Raw genomic sequence first — 12178 nt, 5'->3', positions numbered from 1 at the left:
CAGCAGGAAGTTAAACTGCTCATGCAGCTGAACTTAACGCTAGAGCAAACCTCCAGGAACAAGGATTTGGTGCTGGCCACATGCCTGATCTCCTATTATTTACCCTGTTGCCAGCTGTCACTTAACCATCTTCTCCCTCTTAGCCCCTGAAAACAAGTTTCCCTTTTTTCCATGTTGCCAGCCTTCTGCTGCAGACTTTCTTGTCCGCTCCGTCTCTCTCCCTGTTGGGTCTGTCTTGTTTCTCCTGCTGGACGGCCTGATGTCTCAGGGCGGTGGCTGCTCCCTCTCTTGTCCCCGTGAAGGGAGAAGTTGAACCTTGCAGTTTTGTAGGAGACTCGTAACAAGAGGTGGAGTCGGGCTTGATCGTATGACGTGTGTGAGTACAGCCTACCAAAAATCCACCTTTCTTGCAGGCAACAAATCCTGTAGTGGCTCCCACAATTTTTTGGTGTTGGCCGCCGGTGACGTGTGTCCTTTAATGACAAAATTCTGGCTAGTGCCTTCGTGCAGCTGTTGTAGAGCTCTCCTGCAAGCAGGATGACCATTTTTCACTGACATCGCGTGTACCCATGGGGTTTGTTTACTCAGTTTGAGCTCTTTTGTGCCTGTCATGTTCTGTTTCTCTGGAAAACTTGAAAAAGCCAAATGATTCCTGTTTTCCTACTCCAAACCTAGGCAAGATTACAGAGTCGGTTTTTGTTTGGCATGTGTACACCTTTGTTCAGAAATTGGCTTGCTTTCACTGGCAAGGGGATCTATCTTTCAGCCAAGCTTCCTAAAACATGATGATGATGTTTAGCTAAGTGGTCCTCTGTTGGGATTTGTAAAGGGCTCCGAGAACTCCGGTTTCTGGCAAATTTACCTTGGGCTCGGTCTCACGTGCCTCTGAGTAGCACCAAGGCCACCTCTGTGCCCCCAGTAGCCACTCCCCAGGAGAGCCTTTTTCCTTCCCGTGCCAGAATTATGCTAATTCTTCCTGCAGGCTCAACAGCGTAAATAATGTCAGACTGTCAGAGATACCAACCCAATACAGTCTGACTTTGGGAGTGAATAGGCTGTTATCTAGAACGTGATAAGAACTGCTGTTTGTCTAGTAAGGAATTATCTTGAACTGAGAGCCTGTTGCCTTGATGCTGAAGGACTGACTGTGCTTTTATTCAGGGCTCCATAAAATGGGAGGGGAGGAAACGAAGGGAAGAAGAGAAAGCGAAGTCGTCGGTAATCACGCTCGGTGGCCACAGCGCATTGATGTGTTCCACCGATGGTCCTGCTCATAGGCTGCGGACCTCAAAACAGGGCGATTACATCTGCAAGTGATCGTTTGTGGTACTGTAACACTGTCTTGGTTTGAGGCTAGGTTAGCACTCTGAAAGTTAGACCTCTGCTGAGAAATACTCGTTTCTGTCTGTCCTGGGAAGCCATATGCTCCCTGAACTTTCAAGTAAGCTGTGTTCTTTTATGCCTTGCCAATGTTATCTGCTGCAGGGATTTTTAAATTGAATTAGAGCGAAGGAAAGCATCGGTTGAACTTCCTCTAATAAAATATGTATTTCAGATTTTACTCTAGACTAAGTACGAAGTAACAGAGTTTAACTAGGAGGAGGGGAAGGGGGGAAAAGGGGCTGGTTTGCTACTTGAGCTCTGGAATTAATTGCCATCAAGCATTTGGTTCATGGCAATGGTTGGGCGGAGAAGGATGGAAAGGCTTGTGTCTTTTCCGGGAACCAAAGATGTCTAACCTCACTTCTTACTGACTGTCCTGTGTGCACCAAAGGGAGCTGAGGGAAGACTGTTCCCTAGGCCTGCCCTCTTAGATTAAAAAGTGAAAAGTGGGTTGGATTTTTCTTTTTCGGTGGTTGTTCGTAAGGATGTCTGTGGCACAAGCCCAGGCAGGGAAAGCTCAGGCTTCTTTTGCAGACCTCTGGGGAGGGGAGACCATCCCTTGCAGGGTGTTCACCTGGTGCGGACGGAGCTGCCAAGACCTTCCCGTTCCCTCTCCGCACCCACCCGGCGGTGGCTGGTCAGCAGCCGAGTGCTGGGCCCACCTCAGTGGGACCAGGGTCCGACGTTTAAGCCCGTGAGACTTTGCCAAGCTTGACATCCTGCGGGTCCCGCTTTTCCATCTGGCACGTGGCTGTAACTCGGAACTGCCGGTGCTCACCAATTACGCTGTCATGGACTTAAGTGTATTATCAGAACAAGGGTGATAAAAATTCAGCCATCTGCATTTTTATACCCTAATCTTTCTCTTCACAAATAAGACCGAAGTGCATGTTATCTAATGAATTTTATTTGTTAATCACTTGGATGGCTGGAATATTTCTCCCCCTTGGGTTATATGTATATAAATGAAAATATTGTTAGTGATTTCACGAAATGGTAATTCAGAATAATGGAGAGTTAATCCTCTTTTCATTAGTGAGCCACTTCAGGACATACGCTGTGGCAAATTACACTGCGTTTTAAGTCGTTCTCGAGTGCTGTGCACTAGGAAAAAAAAAAATTAAACTATTTTTGCATTGATAGAAGTAATTGTGTGGCTAATTTGGATAAGCAGCATGCATTAGACACAGCAAAGGAATCTCTTCTTTATGTTCACTATCCACTCTACAGCTGCCAAATGGAATTTCTTAGAGAGCTCTTTAGCTTTTTTATTTTATTTTTAACAAAACAGGGAGGGAGGAAAGAAAGTGCAAGGGGAAAAAAGGAAAACCTGCCAGTCTACCTGCTGTTTAATTCCGAGAGTGAACACAGTCTAGTTGCTGGAGCAGTGATATGACAGTGAAAAATTTTCTTTCTGCACCTTGTTCTGAGTCCCTTGAACTACTCAGATTAACTCAAAATTTCCAGGAAAGCCCTGGGAAGTCACAGAACATAGTGGCCCATTTTCAAATTTGTTCAACTGGAGGGATGTGTCTCCCCCACCCCAAAATTTGTAGGAGCTTAGTTAATGCTTTTGGAAATGTCAGTCATGAACTCTACAATTTGGTAATCCCACAGATGGGGGGGGAGAAAAACCTAAGGTTCATATCTAGAGGTGGACGTCAGAGCTTCAGTGGTGGTGTTTACATTTCTAATGCTGGTTTTCCAGATGTGGTGGAATTTTCTGAGTACTTTGAGACTGAAAGCTATAAGTCATTATCTACATAACGAAAAGACTATGTTTCTTAATATTTTTGGCTCAACATGCTGTGCAAGCCTTAGTGCTGTGTATAAAGATGCCAAACAATTTGGCAAGATTTATGCCTGGGAGCTAGGATCCAAGTCAGCTGTAGAGATTTAAAAGGAAAAAGAAAAAGCAGACATGAACAGCGAAGAATTGCATTTGCCTTTGTCCTTTGCAAGGACCTACGTACCCTCTCCCATTCTTTCCTGTGCTCCTCCCTGGCCCACGGGGTCCCTCCGTGGCCGCGGTTGCCCCAAGAGGACGTATTCTGGCTGCCAGTTTGTAGCTGCGTTTGTGTGCCTGAAGCTACAGATCCCCGGTAAGGTCAGAGCCCGATGGCGTTGGTGTGCTCTACAAACGTGCAACAAGAGCGGCGAAGAAAGTAAGAGGTGGGAAGAAAAATGAAGGCAGAAGACCATTTTCCTTGCTCTTTCCTTCAGAAGGAACAACTGTGATCCTGTTAGCTGTGCCGTCCCGCCTGACGTAGGGCACAGGGCTTGCCGTAACGCCTGCTTCAGGCCGTGTTAGTCCACGTAGAGTAGAATAGTTTGAATCCTTCACCACCCATGCTTCCTGCTCTTGGGAGTTCTCCCAGCCTATATGGTACCAGTCACCCGTGCTAGTGGGGCTTTTGGTGCCGTGTTTTTTAAATTTAGCTTGGTGTACGCCAGTGTGCCAGCCTTGGTTTTGCACTCAGAGAGTTGTCTAAAAGCTACTTCTCCCTGAAAATACCAACCAGTTGCAAATTCTTCTGGTTTAGCTGGGAATGAAAGATTTTCAGCATCCAGGAAACACCTAAATATATAACCTATTTGTAAATGTGGAGGCAGATTTTGATCTTATTCCTGTTTTGATGCTTTCAGATTTTGTTTCCTACCTCTTTCCTCATGGCAGTTCTGGAAAGGAGTGGAGCTGTGATATCTTAAGGGTTTTTTACAAGATGCCAAGGGAAGGAAAGAAAATAACCAAGGCAGACTATCTGTCTGTTAGCTCTGGGCCTTTCGTGAGAAGTCTGCAGAAGTAATGACCTTATGCCCACACCAGTGCAGTAGGAGATACACACAGTGCTCTTGAAATTAGTCGGTGGTTTGAGCCTCGAGTCTGGGGACTGAATTTATTTACTGCCATGAACACTATACTTGAAGGAAGAACAATAAAGTGGAAAAAAACAAACAAACTGTAATTACGATTAAGAAATCGTTTTTGTGCATGAAGTGCTTGTTACTGAGAAATTATTCCCATTTTTGTTTCTGATGTTGTATGGAGAGCTGACTTACTTGAACTTTTTTTTTGTCAGGTGGAATTCAATGCCACTGAAATCAGGGGACGTCTGTCTTCCGGGGGTCCAAACCTGAGACCTTCTTGGCTTCCAGACAACTGCAAAAATAATGCTTTTATTTTTACTTACTTATTTCTTTCAGCTTAATGACTACCTTAGGTAAGACCTTCGTGGAGAAACAGCACCTGTAACAAGTGTGTACGGGAGAGGCAAGCGTGTACCTGAGAGAAGGTGAGGATGGAGATACCAGTTCTCCTACGCTTTCCAAAAAATGCGCAAAAGGCTTGAATCCCCTTTAGTAACCGGTCTCCAGGTAAGCGCGCTCTCGGTGCTGAAGGCAGACAAAAATCAGATCTAATGTCTGAGGGTCTTCAGAAATAGCGAGGGAGGATCTATTGAGCAAGTTCCTGAATTCTTAAGAAATGTTTTGTTCTTCCGTTTCCAGCCAGCACGCCAGGTACATACCTCCCTTCAGGGTGAAAAAGTACTTGCTCTTTTCGAGTACGACTGGGCAGAGGGCTGCTTCATCAACTGGAAAGTTCTCCTTGCAGCACTTGCACTCGGGGGGGGGGGGGTAAACGGTGCTTTGGTTTCTAAGCTTTTCGCGACTCGGAGTAGGTTAGCTGAGCTGAGAGTCGGTTAGCTGCAATAACAAAAGCTCGCTCTCTCGCCTGATTTAACTAAATGAGTTTAAAATGGTGCTCCCTGATATGCCACCCCCATGACATTTTGCTTAGGCTCCGAGCGCTGGCAGTGGCCGTGAAGAGCTCTGCGCTTTCCCGTGTAACCTGGCATCTGCTGCGCGCCGGGGTGCTGCAAAGGCTCCCTGGGTGGTTCTCTTCCCTAACGCTAGAGCGAAAAAATGAACTTTGTACGAACGATTCTTGGGAGGGAGGAGGAATAAGTCAGTCCTTCAAAAGGTCTTCCTCTAAAAGAGCCCTAAAAGAATTAAGCGAAGTGTTGTGCATCTAAAATGGGAAATCCCCGGGGTACCTGCAGTATACTTAAGTGAAGAATAACACGGTCCCATGTTCCTTATTCCTGTCCTAGTCTTCACCGAAAACTGTCATTTACTTCAGTTCCTTTATTTTACCCCTGCAGCCTTATGCTTAAAGTGTTCAGGGACTGTAAAATAGTTCATCCAATGCACTCGTCTTCAAACAGTTTAAAACCAGAAGAAGCACAGCCTCTGTGCCATTATTTCCCAGACCCTCCTGCTGTGAATATTCAAAACTAACCAGCTATTTCAACGAATTTCTAAGCCACTGATGACTTTTTAAAAACTTATTTTTGCCCTCATTCTTTATTGTTGACTGAACTGGTTAATTTAAAACAGATTAAGCTGAGATTTCATTAAATGTTATGAGAATGCCCAAAGAAACTTAAAACATGGTGTTGTTTGAGAGAATTGTAATTCACTTGGAAAAGTTAGATTTGACTGGAGGGTGGAGCAATTATCAAAGAATAAGCAAAATATTCTGGGATGGATGTTACAAAAGCTTGAAAAAGAAGAATTTTTATTCCTAACTTTTAAAATTTAGATTTAAATTATCTCTAAGATAAATACAGGTTTGGCACCTCATTTCCTATTTTATAAAGTCCATTTCTGTAACATGACCCATTTCTTTTTAAAAAAATTATACTTTCAAAACCTCTTTGACTCTGCAATAGTTTTAAGCCTTTTTTTTTCTCTGCAACAAGTTTATGAAGTTATCAGTTACCGTAGAAAGTCTGCCAGCTCTCGGTCCTCCCCCCGGTTAATAAACTAGGTTATAAAAGGAAGAAAAGGAGCACAAGAAGTACAGCAGAAAATGTATATTGCTTAGCCTTACCTGCAAGCTTAGGTGGGTGCTCTAGGTAGCTGGGTCCTGTGAAGTGCGGCAGACCGACAAAAGAAATCTTACCAACTTTGCAACTAGAGTCTATTTTTAGAGGAGGATTTGCTGACTCTGACCTTGAGTGCTACCCACTCCAAAGGACAATCTTTACATCTGCTGGTAAAACTATTCCCTGATGTGACCTGAAACATTAAACCTGGCAATTTAGCTACCTAGCCTCAGTATGACTAAGATAATGTGGTGCCTGCATGCCGACGATAATAAAAGATGAGGGGTTTTTAAATTTTTTATCTTCTTTTCCTCTTGTCAAGCCTGATGCTATGTGGGTTAAGAGCATTGCAGTGCTGTTTTCTGTCATGCTGTGCACAAGTGATGTGGCACTGGCACAATGGGCAATGGGAGAAGTGACATCTCTTGCATGTGCACCACCAGAAAGCCATTTTCCCCTACCTACTGTCTTGGTTTTCTCCAGTGCCACCACTCTCCGTATTCATCTGACTTCTGAAACGCCTTTCTCTGCTGAGAAAGCGATGCGGTGCTGAGCCCTGCTCAGCTCTGGTGACACGGGCACAGCTTGCCAAAAAGCGACGGACGTACACTCTCCAACCTTTGAAAAACTTCCTACTTTCCTAAAAGGTTTTCCTGCAAAGCTCCGTGCCTTCCTATTGCAGAAAGTCTAAAACTTTCTGTAGTAAGCCATGGCCAGATTCACCACAGATCAACTCGTGTGTTCCCCGGCGTGAGCAGCACCTCTTCCACTCCAGCACGTCGTCCTCTGCGAGAGCAGCGACCTTCCTGACCCACAGGGCTGTCTGCTGGCGGGATGAGTGACCACGTGCCAGGGGTTGGTACACAAGATCTTCTCCCCAAGTGCTTGTTGTGCAGTGAACCATTCCTCAGTGGTGCCATCTCAGGCAACTTCATTAGCAGTGATGAGATTTTGGTGCTGCTGGAGCCAAGCTTGCAATGACATAAGAAGCTCCAGCTGTCACAAGAGTATTGATATTTCTCCGGGGAAACTCTTCAGATCCATTGATCTGAACTCTTCAGATCCATCCTCCTCCGTCTTCCTGGGAGTGGGGGAAGGAGGCAAAGAGACCAGTCGGGAGAAGTGTGTGATACTGGGAAGGAGCCCACTGGTCTCTGCACCTGCTTTTTGGGGCCTCCTGGCCCCTTCTGTCGAGGTGATCGTTGTGGAAACGATCTCTCTGAGCAGACCGGAATGCACTGCTTGCCCGTCTGTCCGGCCCACAGTGCTCCCTGCCCTCACCCCAGCACACGCAAAAAGCAGCCAGTCGTCAGCGCGTGTCCACCGTGGAAAGTTTGTCCTCTCTTGCAAGAACAGAAGCAGTCTTCTGTGACTGCCAGTGCCCATGCCCAACCAAAGGCTCCGTTGCCCAAATGTTTTTTTGTTCCAAGGTACCCAACTCCCACCGTAGGTGCCATTAATTTTCAGTGGGACACAAGTTCCCGACTCTGTCCGTTATTTTTAATGTTACTTCAAATCTTTCCAGCCATCTTTGTCGTGTTTAAAAGACAGAACTTCGTCCCAGAAGGACCGGGACCAGGCTTGGTCGTGGCCCATGGCTAATGCTGCAGTACAGTTGTGAAGTAACAACAAAGAGTTTCAGTTCGAGTTCTGGGCAGCGGATCCGCTGCTGTTCCGTGCGAACAGCATCACTCTGGCCAAGTTCTGTATCGCGCAGCGGCCGAGCTCCTCCCCGCCAATTATTCAGATAGTCGCTCTTAAAATGAGAAAGAGCTTAGATGTTAGAAACCTGCTGTGCCTTCTGAGTTACCTTGGAAGGTTGTTGTGCAAATTAATCCTATGCTGATAACACAGCAACTTTGTGGAGGAGGAGATACAGACCCCGTACAACAGAAACTGGCAGCGGGTGTTTTATTTTTATCCCTGCAGGCGACCCAGCGTGGGGAATAAGGGTAAGACGATGCAGTAGACCGGCCGCGCTGGGGAGAGGAGGCTCTGTGTGCCCCGGGTGGCATGGCGCGGGGATGGGCAGTGGCCTGATGGCTTCTCTTGGGCTGTCACTCCCCAAGGTTGTCCTTCTGGTGTCAGACCGATGGCGTGACCATGTGTTGTGGTATCGTTTTTTTCAGGCTGGCATTTTGAGTTCCGGGAATATTAAGCTGAAACAGAAGTATTTGTTTGCCTGCCTGGCTGTCAAAACAACACAAGCCCTTGTGCCCCTCTCTACGTAGGGTCCCAACAACGCGTGGGGAGGTATCGTTCACCTCCTGGAAAAATGTTCTATTTTTGTGACCACTTGTGTGTGTTTCCATTCGTTTGGCTTTTGTTAAGTAAAAAAATACTAGCTGCTGAGAAGTTTTGAGAGTGACCAATAACTTAGAGTGCTTTGGAGCCTGGACACGTGGGAAACACAGCAGCAAGGCTCTTATTTTGGCAGAGGTAAGCACCTGCCCGCTGGAAAGTTGAATAGTTGCCTTGGGCTCCTAAAAGCAGATGTTTGCCATGTTATTGGTCGTTTCTGAAAATCTCTGCGAAGCTGGTGATGGTGCTTTGAACATGCAGATCCCTCCCCCTCCCTGGAGCCTTGCATGCATTCAGCCTGCCCTCGTCCGGCCCGCAGGTCCCTGCTGTCGGTGGCCAGCACTCGCGTGGGGTCACCCACTGGCCACGCGCGCCTGTCTTAGCAGAGCAACGGCAGCAGCCCCAGAGCACGGCCCTGGGCAAAATTCATGATCCCGTTATTTTTCACGCGTATTCTGAAAGTGTCAAAGGGCCAAGCAAGGGCAGCACCGGGCACTGTTCAGACATAGGAAAACGACAGTTCCTAGCCTTGAGAGCTGATGGTCTAGACAGAAGAGACAAAGGCTTAGGTGGGGAAAAGGGTGACACCCAAGCAGGATGAACAAGACTGTGGCCAAAAATTCCCACCGGCCAGTTTTGTAGGTGGGAGTTTCTGTGGCACAGAGTATGGAGCTGTGGGAAGGGTAAGAGCTCAAGTCCCATTCGGGGGCGAGGGGGTGGGAAGGAGAAAAACACCCAAAAGCTTTTTTTTTTTTTTTTTTTTTTTTTTTTTTTAAATTCTTAGGAGGACTGAATTTCTTCCACAAACACTGGATAAAGAAAAGGAGAAGGAAGAGAAATGATAGATTTCTGTCCAGACCACACTAGAGACTAGAGGTACATTTGGAAAAATCTGACACTCTGTTTTCTAAGACTTGATATTTTTATGTTAGTTTAAAATAAAAGCTTTGAGTAAAGGTCTGCTTTGGAAGAATTCCCTCCCCCATTCCAACCTGATGGACTGGAAGATTTCCTCTGCTACAAAATATGCTATTTTTTTGGAAAAGCTGGGTTTCTAACAATTGCATGGGAAGAATAATATATAATTATATAAGATTGTCCTAATGGACATTTGCAGCTGTACTGAGATGCTAACAGCATGCAGAAACCATTATGTTTCCAGTTGTTTGGCAAAAGTTAAGAAACCTTATATATATATATATTTTAAAGTTAGCCGTAAAGTAAATCCAGATGGTTCTGTCTTGCACAGACAAGCAGTCTTCAAACTAGACATATAGCTGTAGCTTGGCTATAACTTGGTTTGATTACTGCAGATAGAGAGAAATGTTTTAAATGACTGTGCACCCTCCTCACAAAACGCTGCGTGCCCTTGATTCTTGCTGAAGTCAACTGGCGTTTAAGCAGCACTACATAAAACTTGTTTGACAATACCTTGCGTGCATGAGTATCTAGCTGGGAGTTACTTGTTTAATTTCTCTTTATATTGAAGTTTTGCTTAATGGCCCCCATCAGGGGTTGGGGCTCTGCTGAGGCAGGCGTTGCAGACCCGTAAACCAAAAAGGACAGTTACTGCCCTACGTAACCTACCACTTGAGCTTGAGTTTGTTCTTCTCTCTCCATCTCCTAGTTAAGGATTACCAGCAAATAATGGTAGGACGCTTATTTTTGATTGATGTATTCAGAGTTTCATTTGATTCTTTAATAAGCGTTGTCTGTCGTGGTCATTACTGTATTTCAGCTAGATGTCTGTTGTGGTAGCTTCTGTCAGCGGGGGAATCAGAATTATGCTGACTTGTGAGACCGCTCTGCAAATCAAATCGAAGGGGCAGCTTTGCTTCATAGGGCAAGGACTTTGGTGTCTGAATGTTTTAAGTCACTACATTAGGAGCATTTCTGAAATTCTGAAAATAGGGTGAACTGAAAGGTCCATCAGAAATGATAGACTCATAGTACATTACTTTTTATGTTGGGGTTTTTTTTAGTCAACAAGCGAGTATACTTGTAGATAACAGTTGATGTTGTTTGTCCAAGCAGTATAACAGGTAGAAATACTGTTTTATGAGCTTCTTAGGCAGTGTTGTCAGGAAGGTGGCTTGGATTTGACCTGGTAGGAGTCAGATTGACTGGCTGGTGCATCTCTTGCTATGTCTCTGACAGGGCTAATAGCCCAGCAGTAGTGGCTGTGCTTATAAACTGTGTGTGAGGCTAGGGATGAAGCAAGCTCCTGAGGCCTTGGAAGGAAGGAAGGACCCCAGTCCTGAACGAGGTTCACTGGCCTTCCCTGGGCTTGTGGGGGGAGGCCGGGGATGGGGCTCTGAAAGGAGTTTTGTTCACCGTTCTGTTTTTTCTCTCGCTGTCAGCAGAAAAAATGTTCTGGGAGATTTGTGTTCAAGTGGAGTATAGATCCCAAGGCACAGTAATGAGGAAAATATGGGATGAGGGCTTTCTTGCAACCTCCCCTTACTGAAGAATGCTGGGAACAGGAAGACCTGGGGCCCCAAACTGCTTGCCCCTCTGTTTCTCAGTCGGTGCCAAGAGGAAACGCTGTGAGAAGAACACCTACCGGAGAAACCTGACAGAGAGCATTAACCAGCGAGTACATCATTCTGTGTTGTGCAGAGCATCCTGACGTGCTCCTGAGGTCCAAAAATCAGGCACCTCCAATTGTTCACAGCATTTAAGCTGCCTTACAAGGAAAATGGCATCGCCAAAATTCAGGATGTTCTTGTCCCTAAACACCACAGTATCACACACTTGATGACAAGTTGGGAAACTGCCACAGTCTATTTCTACTCTTATTGTTCATTGGGATGAGAAGGGTTTTTCTTCTCCTTCCCTGTGTCCTTAATAACATATTGCTGCAGAGATTCCAGTAATGTGTGTTCCAACCTATTCCCTAAGCATAGTGTGTTTTTAAAAACAAACAATAGTATGTAACTCTGATCAGAAAGTTTTGTCCAGACATGCTGAGAGCAGGTTTCGGGTCATGGTATACTGAGTGCCAAATCCAGACTTAAATAGAGCTGAGAGCCAGAAATTGGATTGACGTTTGCTGTCCTCTTGGTACAGGCTTCTGGCTCACTGGCAACGCGGATGGAGAAACACCGGAGTTGCCGTGCCAGTGCCATTAGTCCGGTGTCGGTACCGCTGACCGTGGTCAGCAACAAAGGCCGTAAAGGAAAGTACATGAAATCTCTGCTCCCCACTTCTGGGATAAATTTTCTGCCCCACAGAAAATCTGTTTAATCTCCCCTCTCCACCTCCTTAGATAAAGCTTCACAGGAAGCCTGAAGCATACGTTTTACATCTTTTCCAAAACTGTTTCTCTTCCTCCAATGTAAATTGTCTCTGGTGGTGGTTTTTCTTATTTACGTGGCTATCTGATATTCTCTTTAACTCTTCTATGCTCTTTGTCTCCAAGTGTTCTGATAATGAGTTCAACAGACTAAATGATGGTAATAATGTTAATTTATTAACTGGTTTGAAATATGTCCCCTTTTCATTTTTCCTGAGACAGCTTGGGGGAAGTTTGCCCAACCACTGCTCAGGTGCAGCTGTTCTGCCGTACTCAGAACATCTGGATCTGTGGTACCATATGGCTATGA

At 45.6% G+C, this 12178-nt stretch overlaps 1 protein-coding gene across 1 annotated transcript in view; it reads right to left on the bottom strand.

The window, feature by feature from the left end:
* The window catches only part of DUPD1 (dual specificity phosphatase and pro isomerase domain containing 1), a 23932-nt gene extending 17526 nt beyond the window's left edge, over positions 1-6406 (bottom strand). The window contains exon 1 of the mRNA XM_010296696.1: positions 6278-6406. The gene's annotated coding sequence lies outside the window, so the exon portion shown is untranslated. The remainder of the gene's footprint in view (positions 1-6277) is intronic.
* Between the last annotated feature and the right edge of the window lie 5772 nt (positions 6407-12178).

This window comes from Phaethon lepturus, unplaced genomic scaffold, assembly GCF_000687285.1.
Source record: "Phaethon lepturus isolate BGI_N335 unplaced genomic scaffold, ASM68728v1 scaffold4491, whole genome shotgun sequence".
Lineage (NCBI taxonomy): Eukaryota > Metazoa > Chordata > Aves > Phaethontiformes > Phaethontidae > Phaethon > Phaethon lepturus.
This window is presented reverse-complemented; position numbering and strand designations above follow the sequence as displayed.